Below are 20,100 nucleotides of genomic sequence, written 5' to 3' on the forward strand. Positions count from 1 at the left end.
AGGTTATCTAGTTTCATTTTTTTTGCACATATTTGTCCATTTTTCCAAACACCATTTTTTAAATAGAGTATCTTTACCTCATTGGATATTCTTGCTTCCTTTGTCATAGATTAATTGACATATAGGCATAGGTTTATTTCTGGGCTCTTTATTCTGCTCCATTGATTTATTTATGTTTCTGTTTGTATGCTAGTACTATGCTGTTTTGCTTACTATTGCCTTATAATATAGTTCAATACCTTCAACTCTGTTCTTTCTCAAGATTGCTGTGGCTCTTTGGGGTCTTTTGCAATTCCATATAAATTTTAGGATTCTTTGTTCTAGTTCTGTGAAAAATGCCATTGGTATTTTGATAGGGATTGCATTAAATTTATTGATTGTTTTGGGTAACATGGACATTTTAATGATGTTAACTCTTCTTATCCATGAGCATGGTATATGTTTCATTTATTTGTATCTTCCTCAATTTCTTCTTCAACAAGTACAGGTCTTTTATTTCCTTTGTTAAATTTATTCCTAGGTATTTTTTTTTTTGATGTAAATGGGATTGTTTTCTTAATTTTTCTTTCTGAAAGTTCATTATTGGTGTATACAAGTATAACCAATTTCTGAATATTAATTTTGTATCCTGCTACTTTACTGAATTCATTTACTAGTTCAAACAGTTTTTTGGTGGACTCTTTAGGGTTCTCTACTTATAGTATCATGTCTTCTGCAAATAATGACAGTTTTACTTCTTCCTTTTCAATTTAGATGTCTTTTATTTCTTTTTCTTGTCTGTTTGCTGTAGCTAGGACTTCCAGTACTATGTTGAATAAAAGTGGTAAAGGTGGACATCCTTGTCTGTTCCTGATCTTAAGGAAAATGCTTTTTGCTTTTCCTCATTGTGTATGATGTTAGCTGTGGGTTTGTCATATATTGCCTTTATTATGTTAAAGTATGTTCCCTCTATTCCCACTCTGCTGAGAGTTTTTATCAGAAATGTATGCTGGATTTTGTCAAATGATTTTTCTGCATCTGTTGATATAATCATATGATTTTTATTCTTTATTTTGTTTATGTGTGTATGTATCATGTTAATTGATTTGCGGGTGTTGATCCAAACTTACATCCTAGGAATAAATCCCACTTGATCATGATGTATGATCTTTTTAACGTATTGCTGAATTTGGTTTGTTAATATTTTGTTGAGGATTTTTGCATCTATGTTCATCAATGTTATTGGCCTATAATTTTTTTGTGTGTGCGTGTGGTAATGTCTTTGGTTTTGGAATCAGAGTTATTGTGGCCTCCTAAAATGGACTTGGGAGCCTTCCTTCCTCTTGAATCTTTTCGGAATAGTTTGAGAAAGATAAGTGTTGATTCTTTAACTATTTGGTAAAATTCAAGCCATTTAGTCCAGGATTTTTGTTTATTGAGAGTTTTTTGATTACTGATTCAATTTCATTTATAGTAATCAGTCTGTTCAGATTGTATGTTTTAGAATTGATCTATTTCTTCCAGATTGTTCAATTTGTTAGCATATAGCCATTCTTAGTAATTTCTTATAATCTTTTGTATTTCTGTGGTGTCAGTTGTTACTTTTCTTTCATTTATGATTTTATTTATTTGGGTCCTCTCTCTTTTTTTGACAAGTCTGGTTAAAGGCTTATCAATTTTGTTTATCTTTTCAAAGGACCAGCTCTTGATCTCATTGATCTTTTGCATTTTTTAAAGACTATATTTCATTTATTTCCATTCTAATCTTTATTATTTCCTTCTACTCACTTTAGACTTTGTTTGTTGTTATTCTTCTAGTTTTTTTAGGTGCAAAGTTAGGTTGTTTGTTTGAGATTTTATTTTTTATTTTCCTGTTTCTTAAGGTAGGCCTGTATTGCTATGAATTTCCCTCTTAGGACTTCTTTCACTGTGTCCCATAGATTTTGGGATGTTGTGTTTTCATTTTCATTTGTTTCAAGGTATCTTTTTATGTCTTCCTTGATCTTATTGTTTACTCATTCATTGTTTAGTAGTATGTTATTTAGTCTGTATTTGTGTGTTTTTCATAATTGATTTCTAGTTTTATACTATTGTGGTCAGAAAAGATCTTTGATATGATTTCAATCTTCTTGAATTTATTGAGACTGGTTTTGTGGCCTAATGTGATCTGTTTTGGAAAACAGTCCATGTGTATTCGAAAAGGATGTATATTTCGCTGCTTTGGGGTGAAATGTTCTAAGAATATTAATTAAATTTATCTAGTCTAATGTGTCATTCAAGGCCACTGTTTCCTTGCTGACTTTCTGTCTGGAAGATCAGTACATTGATGTCAATGGGATGTTAAAGATTCACACTATGACTATATTACTGTTGCTCTCTCCCTTTATGTTTCTGAATATTTATTTTATATATTTAGGTGCTCCTATATTGAGTGCATAAATGTTTGTATGTGTTATATCCTCTCATTGGATTGATCCCTTTATCATTATGAGATGTCTTTCTTTGCTTCATTTTTAGTGTGTTTTAAAGTCTATTTTGTCTGACATAATATTGCTACCCCAGCTCTTTTTTTGTTTCCATTGCATGAAATATCTTTTTGCATTCCTTTACTTTTCATCTGTGTGCGTCTTTTGATCTGAAGTGGATTTCTTATAAACATGGGTCTTGTTTTCTTATCCATTTGGCTACCTTACATCTTTTGATTAGAGCATTTAATTCATTTACAGTTAAAGTGGTGATTTATAAGTATGTAATTATTATCAGTTTATTATTCATATTTATGTTATTTTTCTCCCCATTCTTTTTAAAGAAGTCCCTTTAACATTTCTTGTAGTACTAGTTTGGTGGTAATGAGCTCCTTTAGCTTTCTCTTGACTGAGAAGGTTTTTATCTCTCCTTTAATTTTAAAGGATGGCTTGCTGGATAGAGTAGTCTTGGTTGTAGGTCTTTACTTTTCATCACTTTGAATATTTCATGCCAATCTCTTTCGGCCTGTAAAGTTTCTGTTGAGAAATTAGTTGACAGTCTTATGGGCACTTCCTTGTAGGTAACTAACTGTCTTTCTCTTGCTGCTTTTGGTTTCTCTCTTTGTCTTTAACCTTTGTTATTTTAGTGATGTGTCTTGGTGTGGGCCTGTTTGAATTCATCTTTAGGACTCTCTGCACCACCTGGACTGGACTGACTTGTATGTCCATTTTCTTTTCCAGTTTAGGGAAGTTTTCTGTCAAATAAGTTCTCAATCCCTTGATCTCTCTGTTCACCTCTGGTACCCCTATGATGCGAATGTTGTTATGTTTGATGTTGTCCCAGAGGTTCCTTAAACTATCCTCATTAAATTTTTTTTTCCTTTTTGCTCTTTTGATTGGGTGTTTTTTCCACCTTGTCTTCTACATTGCTTATTTGACCCTCTCCTTCATCTAATCTGCTATTGATTCCTTCTAGTGTATTCTTCATTTCAGTTATTGTATTCTTCATTTTTGACTAGTTCTTTTTTATGGTTTCTATGTCTTTTTTAAATGCTTACTATCTCTTTGTTGAAATTCTCACTAAATTTCCCAAACATCCTTATAACCAGTGTTTTGAACTCTGCATCTAGTAGATTGCTTGCCTTCACTTTATTTGGTTCTTTTTCTAGAGTTTTCTCTCTCTCTTTTTTTTCTCACTAAGTTTCCTAAGCATCCTTATAACCAGTGTCTTTGTCTCCTCATTTTGGCTGCCTCACTGTTTCTTTCTATGTATTAGGTAGATTTGCTATACCTCCCAATCTTGGCAGGGTGGCCTTATGTAGTAGGTGTCCTGTAGGGCCCAGTGGCGAACTCTTCCCAATCACCTGAGCTGGGTGCTTCAGGAGTATCCCTTGTGTGCATTGTATGTACCCACCTGTTATAATTGAGCCTTGATTGCTGTTGGTACATCACTGGGTGGAATTGATTCTCAGGCTGTCTGGCTGTGAGGATTGGCCCGACCATAGTGGATGAGCTGCCCTGTGGGAGCCAACCCCACAGAGCAGAAATTGCCCTCCCCCCAAGGGGCTCTGGTGCCTGCTGAGACCACTTTTTGGGTGTGCCACTTGTGGGGCTAATTGTGTGGTGCTCTGTTGTGGTCTAAAGCCAGCCACCAGTTGTGTTGGTTCTGAGGCCTCTTGAGAGGTATTCTAGTGTAAGCCAAACTCAGCTGTTCTCTGTGTTTGGCCAGGAGCTACAAAGAATCTATGATTGTTCACTGCCTGTGCTAGACCTGGAGTCATGTGGGAGAGGCCATGCTGTGGAACCAAGGGCAGCTGCCACAAGTACTGGGCCTGGGGCAGTTCAGCAAAAGGCACAGGGCGCCCTGAGGCCTGTTGCTGCCTGCTGGCTGCCTATGAAGCTCAGCTACTAAAAGAGCCTTAAGGAGCATGTGAGTTGGGTGAAGCTCCAAGAGGACTTAAAAAACAATTCGTTCAGAGGTTAGCTGTATCAGTCCTGGAAAGGGCAATGTTAATGGCAGTGCCATATTTCTTTAGAAAGTTTTTCAGTGATTGAATGATGGGGCTGAGCAGGAACTGAGAAGGAAGTGCGAGACTCATTCCCGAAATCTCAAATAGGATATACCCTTCCTAAATTCATTTTTACGTTTCATGTGATTTCTTTTAGTAGGGTGAGTATTTTCTTAGATCATATAGTTAAAACAATTATTCCCTTTTAATCAATTTCTACCCAAAATTCATACGAATATTTAATAAAATGCTTTATGAAATTTAAAAACTGCATTTAAAAAAACCTCAGCTCATAATTTAAGAAAAAAATTCAGTAAGCAGTGGCAGGGAATCATTGCAGACACTCACAGAAGAGAAGCAATAAAAATTGGTCTGTTGAAATAAAACCAAGCAGGATCGGAGACAGTGTATAGTGTCATTAGATTCTTAGGTCATTAGATTATCTTGGCTAGCTCTTTACTGAGATGAGCCGTGTTGCTTGTTTTGGGGCCTCCAAGCAAACCTTATGTGGCAAGAATTGACGTATGAATACATTTTCAGTACACCACTTCGTGTTATTTCACAGGCCTCTGACATTTGGCCATCCCCCAAATAATCTCTAGTAGGTTTCATCAATGCCTTCATTTTCTTTTGTAATACTTAAAAACGTCTTTGGGTTGGTTTCTTTTTAAGCAATTTTCTTTCATTTAGGAGCAGAGAGATCCTTGAAAAAGGAAAGTTAAGTTCTCCCAGAGACTTAAACAATGTATCTTTGTAGGTCAAAGAAAATGCGGGAGTAGGGGAGAGTAGACATAATCGGAACGCATTCCAAGCCAGCCTTTTTACTCTTCCCTTCCTATTCCTATAAATAAAATTAAGGTTGTAGAAAAAGATTTAAAAAAATATTTGAACAAAAATTTTGTACCAAGCCCTATACCTCCTCTTCCTCCCAGCTAGAGGCCACCCAGGGGCTTGCTTGATGTTCTCTATTAGAGACGTCTGAAGGAATACACTCTTGGATAGCTTAAGTGTATCTGCTTTAGTAGGTAACGTTTCCGGGCCACACAGAAAGGGAACTGTTTTCTGGGTTCGCTTCCAAGCTGACTAACTTTGAAACTAATTAGCTGTGCAGTTTAGAGGATACTATTTTAATTCCTCTAAGCCTTCTGTTCCTCTGTGATTAAAAGAAGAGGGCAGATTATATGTTCTCAAAGGCGATTCTAGATTATGATTTTTCAGCTTCCGTGTTATTGACATTTTGGCCCGGATAATTCTTTGTTGTGGTGGGTTGTCCTATGCATTGTAGGTTGTTTAGCAGTGTTGCTGGCTTTTACCCATGCCAGTACCATCATCCCTAGTTTTGACACCTGAAAATGTCTCTACACATTGCCAAATGTCCTCTTGAGGAGAAGATACCAGATAAAATACGGGATTCTCAGTTAAATTTGAATATTAGATAAAGAACAAATAATTTAAAAATATAATGTCGCCCGAAATATTAGAGACATTTTTATATTAAAAATTTATTTTGATCATGTTGAAAACTAAAGCAATTTAGTGAAAACCAGAATGTTTAAGCCGTTGGGCTCTGAGGTCAGATCTGGAGTTATCTATCTCTTCTTAGCTTTGTTTAACCTCTTTTAGCCTCAGTTTTCATACCTATCTTTGAAAGTTGATGTGGGAATTAAATAAATCATTTTACACGAAGTACTTATAAAGAAACATTTTTGTTCTTTATCCAAAATACAGATTTAACTGAGCATCTTGTATTTCTGTTTGCTAAATCTGGCAACTCTATCTGGGAAAGCAAAATCACTTTCTCTTCCACCTCATTGAAAACCACTATTCTAGGAAAATTTTTATTGAAGATGTGGTTATAATTATATGAACTAATTATATGAGTAGGCCAGACTTCAATTAGATTGGATTGTTGGAAACATTTCTATTTGGTTAATTTTGCATTCATAGAAATATCTGTTCTAAAAGAGAATATTATTTAACATTGTTGGGATACAAATGTAAGATAACTTTTTTTTAGCTACTGCTGATTTCTCTCTGGGAAGATTAAGCATATGCTGAAGGTATTGACAAATAGAAGAGAGAGAGAAATATTTTGTTTGAAAAAATTAGATATATTTTTAAAAGCACCAATGCAGAAGTACACATGTGTGGGAGGTTATAACTTTGTAGAATTTATTTTGAATTCCCTATGGGAGTAGGGAGAAGGATAATCTTTTCAGTGCTGAGAGTGTTGGAGTTTCTAACCCTGTCCTGCCTTGAGGATATTTTATTCCACGTCAGCAATAACTGAAAGTGGAGGGATTGCCACCGGTACTCAACTTTTAGCTCTTGAGAAGTTAATTTGTAGATAGCAGAGTACTGTAATGAAGTGTGCATATGGAGAAACGATCAAATGAAACAGAGATTTAAGTACAGGTCATTGTGTTGTGCTGAACTTGATATATTAACTACATAAACATTTTTTTTCTTTATTTTCTTTCCAACTAACACTGGTATTTGGACATTGCAGTGGAAACGGAATTTTAATACATTTCACGCTAAGAAAATTTTATTTTCTTCATCCCTCAAAATATGATGTCATTAGCGGGTCTGGGCAGCTGGTCCACCTCATGGGCAAAGACGAAGTTGAGTGGCACTCTGTCCTTAGTAGGAAGGGGAATAAACCTGGGCTCCTTTATGTGTCTGGGATCATGGTTGAAAGCATTTCCTTTTGCCTCCTCAGATGAATAAGTGGCACTGTACAAGCATTAAAAGAGCTGACTGTCGTATGAATTTGGCATTGTCCCCTCCACAATCTCTTGAAGGTCCGTTTGTGGAACCACAGGATTAGTTCTTGACCACTCTGTTCTTTCCATTCCAGAAGAGGCCAGACAGCTTTCTTTCTCATGCTCCCACCTCCCAGGTGCTCTTTCTATTTACTGCAGAATTTGATCTTGTCCTGTGAAGAAGTTGCATAGTTTAGAATGTTATTAGGTAATATACAGCTCAGTTTTTCCTTCCCTGAACCCCCAAACAAACTTCTCTTGTTATTTAAGTTTCTCAATGTCTGACTGATATTAAGACAAAGGTGAAAATAAGTTAGTTGAACCAACAAAATTAGAACTTGGATAATGAGGTGATAACTCTGCTGTGGCTAAAAATTATTGTTTCTGTTAATTAAAACATTGACAAGCAAAAGATTGTCAATGTGTTCTAGATCATACCTATAGTAGAAACGTTTGTCATAAGAAGAAAAACATTGAGATACGTGGAATCAATTAAATTTCTTGAGTTGAATCCATAATTTTAGTCTGGAGTATTTCATACAGTTGTTCTTTGTTATTATTATTTGTGGTAGGCAGAAAGGCCCCCAAGGAGATTTATACCTTAATCCCTGGCTCCCATGAATATGTTATATTACATGGCAAAAGAGACTTTACAGATGTAATTAAGGCGATGGACTTTAATTAAGATGGAGAGATTATCCTGGATCATTCAGGTGGACCTAACTTACTCCCACGCATCTCTAAAAGCGGAGAATTTTCTACAGCTGGAGGTAAGAGAGAAGCAGCAAAAGAAGTTAGAGAGATTCTAAGTGTGAGAAAGATTCAATGCACTGTTGCTGGTACTGAGATGTAGGGAGCTATGTGCAAGAATCAAAGAGAGGCCTCTAAAAGGTTAGGGCCTTTCAGCTGACATCCAGCAAAGAAATAGAGACCCCAGACCTGTAACTTCAAGGAACTGAATTCTGCCAATAAACTGAATGAGTTGGAAGCAGATTCTCTTCCAGAGCCTCCAGTAAGGAATGCAGCCCTGGTGACACCTTGGTTTTATCCTTGTGGGTCTCTAAACAGAAGACTCACTGAATTACACTGTACCCAAATTTCTGACTCACAGAAACTGTGAGCTAATAAATGAATGTTGTTTTAAGCTGTGAAATTTATGGCAATTTGTCATGGTAGCGATAGAAAATGCATAAATTGTTCTCCGTCATTGTTTCTGTCTTCATTACTATCACTACCATTGTCATAATTTATTGCAGATTTTCATTGCATGTGACATGGCACCAAGTCCCAGCCTTCCCCACTGGATCGTAGGCAGGGAACTCTTTTCTCTCTCTTTTTAAAAATGTTACCTATATATCCCTAGCACCTCAAACAGTGTCTAGAACATACTATGTGCTCAAGAGATAGTTCTTGCATGACTGAATAGAGCTACAAAATATTTTTAAATATTATTCCTTCCCTGGCAGAGTTTAAAAATCCAGTTGAGGCATCAAAATCTCAATGTGAAAAAGAACACAAAAGACAGAATAATATAATTTGTCAAATGAGAGATGTAGACAATATATTCTCTAGGTTTCTAGTGAAATGGAGGTTGCAATGCATTGAGGTGGAGAGATTTCATGGGCGAGATAGGCTGAGTAAGACGAGAACTTAAGGAAGTAAAGCATAAGGGGAAGGACAGGAGAAAAAGACACAGTGCCAAACCTCTATGCAAAATAATCCAGGATGCCCAGCAGGTGTGTGTACTAGTCTTAGCTTGAGCGTGGTGAGAAGACTGCTGTTTCATCTGCACATGCCTTGCTGGGAATTACTGTGCACATTTTATAGTAAATAACACCTACCACTGGGGACCAGAATTTCAGTTACCATTTTTTTTTTTCATCATTTCTTTCATTCTTGTATCCATTTCTCTCATAATAATATGACGTTTTCATATTGAATGGTGTCATATATTTTTAAAAATAAATTTTAATGCAAAAGTTATATATGTTCACTCTAGACTACATGGGAAAAAATAAATATAAAGGAAAAAATATACACAATTTAACTACCGATAAATAACTGATGGTTTGATGTATTTTCTAAGTTTTGTTTTTTTGAATAATTTATATACGATATTCACGATATTATACTAAAGATACAGTTTTATACTCAATTCTTATTTTATATGTATTCCCACAAATAAAACTATACTTTATTTAATAATTTCCACACTATTGGTCATCTAAGTTGTTTTCAATGTTTTTGAATTTAGAATCTAATGCTATTATTAAACCTTGATAAAAATCCTTGTCAATAAATTTTTGGTTGCATCTCTAATTATATCTTAAGGATAAAGTACTAAAAGTTGGGATTATTGGGTCTAAATGAATGACTAACTTTAAGGCTCTTTATGTAATTTTTTAACTTACAGAAAGGAAAGAAAGTATATTTTATGTACTACCTCATATCGATTTACATTTTTATGAGTTGTATCTCACCATACGCTCGCCAACATTTAGTTTTCTAACTTGATCTCTACTAATGATATTTTTTTGTTGTAAAGTTTCTAATTTTCAAAATTACTTTTGTATATGTATGAAGTTACATATATTTTCATGTTAGAGTGGATATTTGTTTATCTTATTTGTGAATTATCTATTGATGTACTGTGTCTATTTTAATATATCAGTGTTTTGTATTGATTTATAAGAGCTCTATATGTTATCATTATTGATATTTTGATTATTATATTAATATTTAATCAGTATGTTAATGATATATTTGTATATAGTACTTGCAAATAATGTTCTCATTTTGTAGTTTGCTTTTGAATTTTGTTTATAATGTTTATACAGCATCAACACTTTAAAGTAATACCCTGACCTAAACATTATGGCAAGTCAATAGCTTATTAAAAAAATATTGGCACTCCCTACCACTGAACTCTACCCCTGCTTCCCCAACATGGCACAAAAAGTCTGCTAGCACTTGTACTTACATTATTTCCAAAATGATATAAATTTATTGCCTTAGTTATATCAACTAATTCTTGAATTGAAGAGGTGTTCTGTTAATATTTTATGTTTGTTTAATAATTTTATGATTAACAATAAATTTCTTTTAGAGTAATTAAATATATCAACTTGATGCCTCAGAATTATGTGCATTTTAATTTGGAGTAATAAGTTCTAACTGGTTATCATATTGCTCTGAGTCAAATCCCAGAGTCCATTGATTATTTTGAATGGGTAATAAACATGCATAATTTTAGAGTTTGACTTAGATGTAAGCTGAGTTTAGAATTTGACTTAGATATAGATGTAATTCTTAGATGTAAGAATTAGCTACTAATTCTGGGGAGTGGCTTTGGGAGTAAATGTCTCCAAAATTTTGCCACAGCAGTCAAATAAGCATTATTATTTTTGGAATTTATTTTCTACTGTTAAGATTTGGTCAGCCTTGTGTTAAGCCAGGCTACTGAGGCATCTATTTTTTAAAGGATTTATTTACTATCTTATTTATAGAACAGTAGCACATAAGAATTAATCACATTTCATTTCAAAAGAATTGAAAGCAGAAATGACAAAAACATATCCTTGCGACAGGAAACTCTGATCTATTAGTAGAGGTGGTTTGGGTGACATAGTGAAGATTCTGGGAATGTATTCAGGCTCAGCAGCCAAAGGATACCACAACCAAATAGTGATCTGGGAGGAAGGTGTGACAAAATTCATACTGTGTATCTACTAGCATAGGTTAAAGTAAATTTAATTAATTTGGAAGTTCAAATATAAATCAATTTATAAATTTATGTAATATATGACATGCCATCTTTGAAATAAAATTACAAAGACATTTTTCCTTATTTATTTATTTTTTTTGGAGAGTGTTACTCTCTTTCTAGAGAACAGCTCTCTGTGAAAATTGTTTGATGTTACAATTTAAAAAACTTTTTTTTTTTCTATTTGAAACATGTTGATGAATAATCTTGAGGAAATTTCCTTTCTTTCATAGTGACACCTGGTTTGGTTTCCTCAAAGGCTCAATCTTCAAAGAATAGGAAAATAGGCCTGATTTGCATTTCTGACAATATCTGGGTCTGTGAAGGTTTTAATATACAGTTTGCTTTTAAGATGAAGATTTAGAACTTATGACCTTACCTATATGTTTAGCTGAGGGCACACGAGGAATATCTTGAGCCGCGGTTGAAAAATAAACATTTTCTCAAAGCTTCCTTGATCAGAAACCCATACACCTGCAAAGCAAAAATAACTTCAGCTTCTTTTAGTCCTCATCATTAGCTTTTAAAATTCACTATTCTTTACTCCTTAGACAACTAACCTCCATCTTTTATTCTGTCCTATGCACATTTACAATAACCTCAGCTTGGTAAAACAAATCTCATGTCTACAAACCTAGTGATGAAAAGCACTGCTCTCTTTTTCTCTTTAAATGGTGAGTGGGTCCCCAGGAGCCCCCATACAATTCCCTTAGGTGACCTTGACCTTATCTAAAGTTCTGACATTTAGAAAAACAGTTCTTGGCTCAAGCTAACGTGCATGGTGAACTGAAATTTTCGTTGAAAATGCTTCCTGCCAATTAAAAACAAAGGAAGAAGATAAATTGCTAATGATTTTCAGGGAATTAAGTTTATTACCAATTTTTCTTGCAGAAAAAAAAAAGAATTCTTTAGATAAATCTAAAATTCTGTTTTTATATATTCATAGCCATTTTCTCTCTTATCTTCCTACCTGCATTGAAACCTTAATTTAGCTAAAAACATGTATAAATTTTTAATACCACACAAGTTTGTAGACCAGTTATGCTCATGCCAACTTTGTTCCTCAATTATTTCTTTTTAGTTTTGGCTTAACATCTCTTACAAATAATAATAAGCTATTTTTTTTTGGAGGCAAGTCATCTCCTTGCTGAGGTTTGGTGATTTCATTTGATATAACACCAGTGTTAACCAAAGAAACGAACACCGAATATTAAAAAACTAAAGAAAAGATGTTTTAAATCATTGGGCAGATGCTTGGCACCAGCTTTTTAGAAGCAATGGCTCAATTAGCTAGTCCAGAAAATGTGCTACATTGTGTATAGAGAATCTGACTTCCCAAATTATAGAACTGGTATACTGGGTTTTCTTTGCTCAAGCATGTCATCATTGGCTTGGATTCAATGAAAGATTCATCATCTTCCCAGGTGACACTGGGGCAAACCAAGGTTTAGTCTCCTTTTATTGCCAGGGAGAGATTGATGGTTGTGGGTAGAAAACTATGCAAAAGTTGGCAGTTCTAGCTGGCTAGGGCTTTCAGGTTTGTCCAAGTGAAAGTCAAGGGGTGTGAACCCAGGTAAATTAGATGTTTACCGCTAAAGAAGCCACATGGATTTGAAACCACTGAGGTGCATAGTCCCATTCACAGAGAGCACATCATTCTATACAGCCACAATTTTCTCTGAGAATGACTGTGAAATGTAGGTTAGTTCATTTAAGTTTTGGGCTAAATATGCAAGAGCCAGATTTTTACCAAGATATGTAGTGGTTACATCCACAGCATTCAATTAATAAGAAACACAGTTATGTCACTGTAGAGATTTTGGGCTTTGGCTTGTTAAATATGAGTTTGTTATATGTTATAATAATTGCAGCTGCAAACACTACTTCATAGTGGTTAGGAGAGTACATTCTGTAAAAAGCAAGATTTAAATGGTGAATGGAACAATGTGGGGACTTATTCTCATAAAAATATAACTATCAATAGCTTCAAAAAATGAAAATATTGTGATTTTTGAAAACTGGTTAATTATAAGTAAAAATCTCTTAATTTAAGTTTTATCTTTGTAAACTAGTATTATTGTATATTTTGAAATCAGTTCTCAAAGTTCTCTGTGGCATGATCGTCCTATAAATTTCATAACAAATATGCTATGGATACTTAGAAAGTTTTATATTTGCAAGATTCGGCAAAATAATAATCTTACCATATCGATAGGATCAGATAGTTTGTTTTTGTCAATTGATATTAAGAGCAAATAGATGGACTTTCCCAAAGGATTGAATGAAGAAAGCAAACAATATTGAAAAGAAAGATGTGCAAATATATACTCTTAATTAGTTGTAGTGGTAACGACCACAGTCTTATGATGTTTCAGAATGGAATCTGCAAATATATAGGCTATGGGAACTCAACAGGTCCATTTATTCAATATTTAGCTAATATCCAGTTGCCTACAATATTTCAGGTGCTGTATAGGTGCTGGGAGTAAAAATATTGAAAAACTTGGTTCCTGCTTTTGAGAAGCTCACAAATAGGCAAATAAATGTGGTAGTTGCCATAGTTATGTGTGAACAACATTCAGGGAGAGTAAAGAAAGAAGCAGCTAGTTTTCCTAAGGGAAAGTGGGAAGAGAAAGTAATATTTGAACTAACACTTGAAGGAAGAGTGAGACGAATGGTGGGAAAGAAAAAGAAAGAGGTCCAGAGGACTGGAGAAAAGTTCATGTGTTTAGAGAACAGAGATTAACTGGGCTTGGTTCTTTGAGAGGAAGGGCAGGAAGAGCATGTAGAGCTTGACAGGGTCTTGGTCATGTGGGACAGTAGAGTTTACTTTCAGGTAATAGCAAAAGACTTATGATTTTTGAGCAGAGGATTGACACAAAGACACTTTGTGTTAAATATATTTCTCTGAGAGATCTGCAGAATAGGAGTCGGAGGAGCTGACACTTGAGAGACAGTGGTTGTTGCAGAGTGGGGAGGAGAGAGGATCCAAGTGTGGGATAGAAGTCAGTCTGTACTGACTACTACAGTTTCCCTCTGGCTCTGGCAGTTCCATTCCTGTCTGTCTTGGTTTCAACTTTATGCTGGACTGAAAGTCAGTGGAATGCCCTCTATGCTAGTTTTATTGTCTTTAATGAGTCGCAAGTTCTGAGGCATTATAAACAACACTTACACAATTACAGATAAAAATCTTAGTAAAAAGAACTCTGAGCAGGGTACAAATTATAGTATTTTTCTTTAAAATTTTTACCTAAAATATTATCGAACCAGAACAAATGTTGATTCTCTACAAATATACACATACAGTAATAGTATGTGTAAGTCAAATTTAATTTAAAAATGAATCTTTTAGAGTATGGGCAAATCCGTGGCAATCATACATTGGAACAGGTCCATTGAAGCTCTGTTATTAATAAAGTAGTCTAATATATGAAATGTGTGGCCCAGGAAATGAGCTAGTGAGTGACCAGAGATAGATTGACTATAGATTTTTGAAATGTTTTAAAAAATTGTTTCCTTCTTTGATATATTCTATTAAAAAATTATTGATACTTGTAATGCTAATTCTTTTGGCATAAATATTTATGAATATTTGCTTTTCTTTCTTTTTCTTGATTTGCTTTTATTTAATGATTTTTATAAAGAGTTTTAAACAGTATAAAATTTGTAAGGAAAACATCTATGGGTTGATTTTTAATTTTCACTTAATGAATGTTTCAGGAGCATAATGATATCTAACTACAAATTTTCTAATAGTCTTTTTTTTTTTTTTAATTTGATCAAAAGTTCGAAAAATGAGTTAGGGAATCATTTTTCCAAACAATGAAGAAACTTTCCACTTTCCCTTCAAGATTTTACATTGTGGACTATAACAATTATAGAGTCATTCTATAGCTTAACTTTTAATATTTCTCACTTTTTTTTGTTTCCTCTCTAATGGTAAAAAGACAGCTTTTTTGGGACCTCCTTGGTTTTCCATTTACGACCTGCGTTGTCAAGGAATCAGGGAGGGGCTACTCCACTGATATCACTGGCTAAAGGTCCTGCATGTGTGCAGACATGGATTGATGTAGATGAATGTTTTGGGAAAGGTATAAGAGAAATGGAGTTAGAGAAGGGAAGAAGTTTCACTCTTCTATCACACCCATTTCTTAATAGAAGTCAGTGAAGTCAAGGCTAGAGACAAATTTATGGGGGCTTCCCAGGGGGCATTCATCTATGTGGTCTCATAGAGTCATGTGATTCTTGATCATTAGAAACTGATCTTGACTGCCATTACACTTTGTCTCAGCATTTTCCTATTGCTGACTGCATAGCTTTTAACAGTACAAATGGTAAATATCTTCAATAAGCCCAACTATAGTGAAAAGTCTCTTTATCTGCAACTTCTTCTTTCTTGCATTATCACATGCCTAGCAGTAAACCGAGCTGACTTGCCATGAAGGTAGGGAAAGCAGATGAAATCCTGAATTTCTAGGTTCTTAGGATTTTATTGACTTGGAGTTAAGCATTTTAAAAGGTTACTTATGTCTCATAGAGCTTACATCTCATTTTCATATTTGCCACAAGGTATTTTTTTTTAACTTTTATTTTGAAATAATTTTAGATTTACAAAATGTTGCCAAAAGAACTTACAATGTATTTTCAATACTCATAAGTTATTTCCCTGTCTTATTTATACTATCTGCTCAACTCAATTACTAGTTCAGTGCATGGTCCCTCTAACCCAAAGTTTTATTTTGGATAAGGATACTGTCTTGGTCTGTTTGAGCTGCCATAACACGGACTGGGTAGCATATGAAAAACGGAAATTTATTCCTCACAGTTCTGGAGACTGGAAGTCCAGGTGATGGTATGGTCAGTTTCTAGCGAAGGCCTTCCTCTGGGTTGCAGACTGTCGACTTCTCCCCCAGTCCTGGTCAAAGAGGTTAGGGAGCTGTATGGAGGCTCTTTTATAAGAATACTAATCCCATTCATGAGGGCTCCACCCCCTAATGATGTAAGCACCTCCTAAAGTCCCCACTTCCTAATACTGTCACATTGGGCCTCAGAATTTCAACATATGATTTTGGCAGGAACACAAACATTCAGACCATTGCAGGTCTCCAGTGACCTTTTTTGGAAGGGTTGCTCACTCTCTAGGACATTATACTCAAAGGCTAGTATTGTGCATAAATATTTTTAAAATTCTTTTTCGTATCTTTTTATAAATTGATTATTCATTTACTTATCTAAGTCCTTTTCTGATCTGAACTCCTAGACTAGTCCCAAGGGGTGAATATACTCTACTTGTTCTACAGTGTTAAGAACTGCTTACTTTTGAATGTCAAATGCAATTGAAACCAAAAAAGAAAAAAAGAATAGCTTACTTTTCATTGTTCTATGTCTGCCCTCCTGCATATGTAAAGGATTTCTACTACGTTTGCATACTGTAGCTATTGTTCTGTACTTTAAGAGACAGAAAACATGGGTTTGCATACTCCAGGCATGACTATATTGGCTTGCTATCCCTTTAAACTTTTCTCAGAGCATTTAGTAGCTTAGATTTCCTCTTCTCAACAAGCTGGGAGAACTGCTATGATGTAGGACCTCTGTGTTAACATGCCGAGGGTGAGAATTCAGAGATCTGGAGACATTTCATAAGAGGTTATTTGGGGAGAATTTATTATTGGCCTATCAAGTTGGTCAGCAGCCCGTTTATAACCCCCATCTTTGGCAGACCTTTCCTATTAGAGTCATTCAAAATTTATCTAGTTTCTGAAACTTTTAGTCACTCTTTGGCTTTCTTGATTTCTCTGCAATATTTGGAAAAATCATGTAAATTCTCTATCTTCTTAATGAAGAACCCATGAGTAGAAGCAACATTCTAGAGAGTCATTGTGATTTCTGAGGATTTTTGAGTGATAAGTCTACTTTTTAAAAATTTTTAAATTTTTTTACATCTTTTGATTTAAATGAGCTAGAATGGGCCACCTTTTCCAGGAGATCAAATACAATATGCTGGTGTTCATTGCATTTTCTCACACCCTTCCTTTTTTCCTCCTTAGTTTAATCCAACTACAAGAACATGTATTGCTCATGCATTTTGTGTAAACCATGTGTTAGCTGATGCAGAGGTTATAAAAGTGAATTAGATCATTTTTGCCCTCAAGCAGTTTACGATCTTGTGTGATGAAGGAAATGGTAAGTACACCAAAGCTATAATATGCAGACTAGAATAAGTATAACTTCTGTTTCCATTTTTATTCCTTACTTGGGTTAAATTTATCTAAAGCTTTCTAATCAAAGCCCTCTGGAATAAAGGAGAGTAAAAAGAAAAAAGCAAAGTCCCAAGACTGAATATACTCGTCATGTGCTCTAAATAGTCCTGCTTCAAAGTATGAAGTCCAGATGTTGGATTTATCCCATAGTTCAGTGAAAGACAAAAATCATAATTCTATATCGTTTATAGCTTCACTATTTATACATAAACTATGATGAAGCATTAACCTTCTTTGACTAATATATTCTGCCTAAAAGGATCCACTGGCAGGCATCCAGCTAAACACAGCTGGAAAAAGCATATTCTTGAGTTCATGATAGGCTTTTACTGTGCCACAATAATAGAATGTAACATAGATAAGCAGAAATTGTTACAATGCAACATGGCTAACTAAGACAGCTATCATATGCAGGGTCTTGTCTCTAAAATCTTTCTTTTCAAAAAATTAATTCATGAAACCTCATAGCTTACCCTTATGAAAAAGATAACAGTTAGTGGTCTCTTCCATTAGATGGAGAAAATGAGGCACAAAGCAAGCAATCGATTTCTTTGGAATGTCCAGTTAGCCTCTTAGCCAACATTACTGATGACTAATTCCTGGTTCTTGACAGTGGTTCTTCCCCAGCACAAATATGTTCTCAGCAAATCACGAAGTTCATGACCAATGAGCATTGTTCTGCTTGTTCCATTAGAGATGCATTAGAAGTGTTCAAGGTCACTGTTTGTTTGTATATATCTTTGACATCATCTTTTTGGATTGTACTTGTGGCAGTTACTTCATAGTGAGCACAGAGAGATCCCTGACTGTATCAACATATCAGTAACTGTTACCAAAATATCACAGACCCAGGCTCTCCCATGAGGCATCTCTGGCCTAGAGGATTGCTAAAAAGAGGAGTGTAAGGAAGATGAGAAAACTAATATCCTTAGGAACTAAACTTTATTTCTAATAAAAGAAAACAAGATAAAACATTGACTTCATTTCAAACTCCAGCTTGTTTTCTTTACAGAGGCCAATTGCTTTCAGTTTGTACATACAAACTCACATATTTTCTCCCTAGCTTACTGTTATATACTTTAAGAATAGAAATTCTTTCCTTCTGACTTTTTCCTCTTTCTACCTGCTTTTCTGTCTGCTTAGAAATGCCAAAACACTGCAGACTTGTTTTATCCTTGTCAGGCTGAGGATAAAATGAAGAAGGCAGCAAATGATGCTGGATGTATCTGATATATCTGTCTTTCCTACTTTTGCCTTCACAATATCTTACTTAAGAATGCAGAGAAATTTCTCCAATCTGATTCTGTCTGCATGGTAAAGAGAGAGCAGGGTTTGAGCCTGCAGCAGTTACTTGGCCCTTTCTCAGTGGTGTTTAGGAGCCACTGCACTGGCTTGCAGGAGCTGTGCTCATTTCTTCTTGAGTCTGCTTTCAGTGATGTCATGTTGGTAGCTTGAAATTGACCATGATGGGGGTATTTATATCATGGAAATTTGTAAATGCTACCAATCAGGGATTTTTAAAAAAATTCTGGAGAGCTGGCTGACGAGCACATTACTGCCTTTTGTTCTTCTTAACCTATACTTGAAAGATTTCTGCCACTGTCCAGGAAAACTTCCCTAAACCTCTGACACATTGTGAGCACAAGATGACAACCCAAAATGAGTTAAAAAGAGATGAATTCTTCACTTGTGCCATTATCAAAAGATAGTCTGGGGGCAGGGCTTGCTCTCTCTGTCTCTTATAATCCCCTTTTAAACAACCTTTTAAAGCTCCACCAAATAAGTATCAGTATATGACACCAGAGTACTTTGTAAACAAACACGGCTTCAAGATAACCTACGATACTTTGTGTCCACTTTCAACCTAACTACTCCCAATAGATTTCCTGTCCCCAGTAGAAACTCAGGAGCCACTTCTGCCCAGATCTTTGGTATGTCCACATTTATAGCGGAGGGTTTTTGTAGTAGTGACTTCTGTAGCGCTTGTGGCTTCTGTGATCCTAAGGACTTCAAGAGCATCAGGAATTCTGGCTCCACCATTGCCTTTAGTGTGTGTGAGGTTTGGGTGGCGGCTGAACATTGACGTTAAACACTGGAGACTTTGTACTTTCTGAGATTTCTTCTTTGTTGCCTTTGATAACATCTCAGCAGCTTCAATAATGATAGGAGAGGCCATTGGCAACAAGAGCAAGAAAGAAGGAAATGTCAGAAAATCTCCTGGTAGCTGTCAGGGCAGCATTGAGGAGTATAGTTATTCTCTCCTCTCCTTTAGGGAGTTCTAGAATAGTTGAGTGAGTGTCTTTGAGGAGAACCTGCAGGTCCCCAGTCACAGGTGACAGCAGGGTTTGAGAGGCCATAATTTTACTTCCTAGTTACTGTTATTCTAGGGTATCTGATTTTAAGTTCTCAATCTCAGAAACAGCAGAGGCTTAAAAATGTAGAATCTGAATTTGGTCAGACATGATTTAGCTTTTTAATTTAACTGTTGGTTAAGTCACTAACAATCAGTTATCCATTCATTCATATTTCAAAACCCCCTTGCCCACAAAAAAGCGAAGAAATCCCCAATGACTTAATATCTTCCTCTGAAGAAAAGTGAACAAAGTTATAGGGGCTTCTGAGCTGCCATTTCACACGTAATGTAACTTAGGGCTTTGAAAAATAGACTGCTAGAATAGAAAGTACTTTTTCAATGTTTTAAAAGATTGCATTAAATATTCACTTTCTATAAGCCATTGTGGATAAAACTTTGCATAGGGAAGGTACTCAGTAAGATTATTGTAGATTTGGCTTCAAGATAGTAATATCAACTAATTTTTTATAATAATTAAAAAATCGACCCAGAAATAACTTATTCAT

The 20,100-nt window shown here is 35.1% G+C and overlaps 1 protein-coding gene and 1 long non-coding RNA gene across 3 annotated transcripts in view; one reads left to right on the forward strand and one right to left on the reverse strand.

Moving 5' to 3' along the window:
* The window catches only part of FILIP1 (filamin A interacting protein 1), a 179,922-nt gene that overhangs the window by 37,468 nt on the left and 122,354 nt on the right, over positions 1 to 20,100 (forward strand). The window lies entirely within an intron of this gene.
* Positions 6,554 to 15,914, reverse strand: LOC120594947 (uncharacterized). The gene is made up of 3 exons (XR_005650744.1): positions 15,805 to 15,914; positions 11,361 to 11,455; positions 6,554 to 7,391 (listed from the first exon to the last, which is right to left on the reverse strand). It is a non-coding gene; the product is annotated as an uncharacterized LOC120594947 (long non-coding RNA).

This window comes from Pteropus medius, unplaced genomic scaffold (genome assembly GCF_902729225.1).
Source record: "Pteropus medius unplaced genomic scaffold, Ma_sr-lr_union100, whole genome shotgun sequence".
Lineage (NCBI taxonomy): Eukaryota > Metazoa > Chordata > Mammalia > Chiroptera > Pteropodidae > Pteropus > Pteropus medius.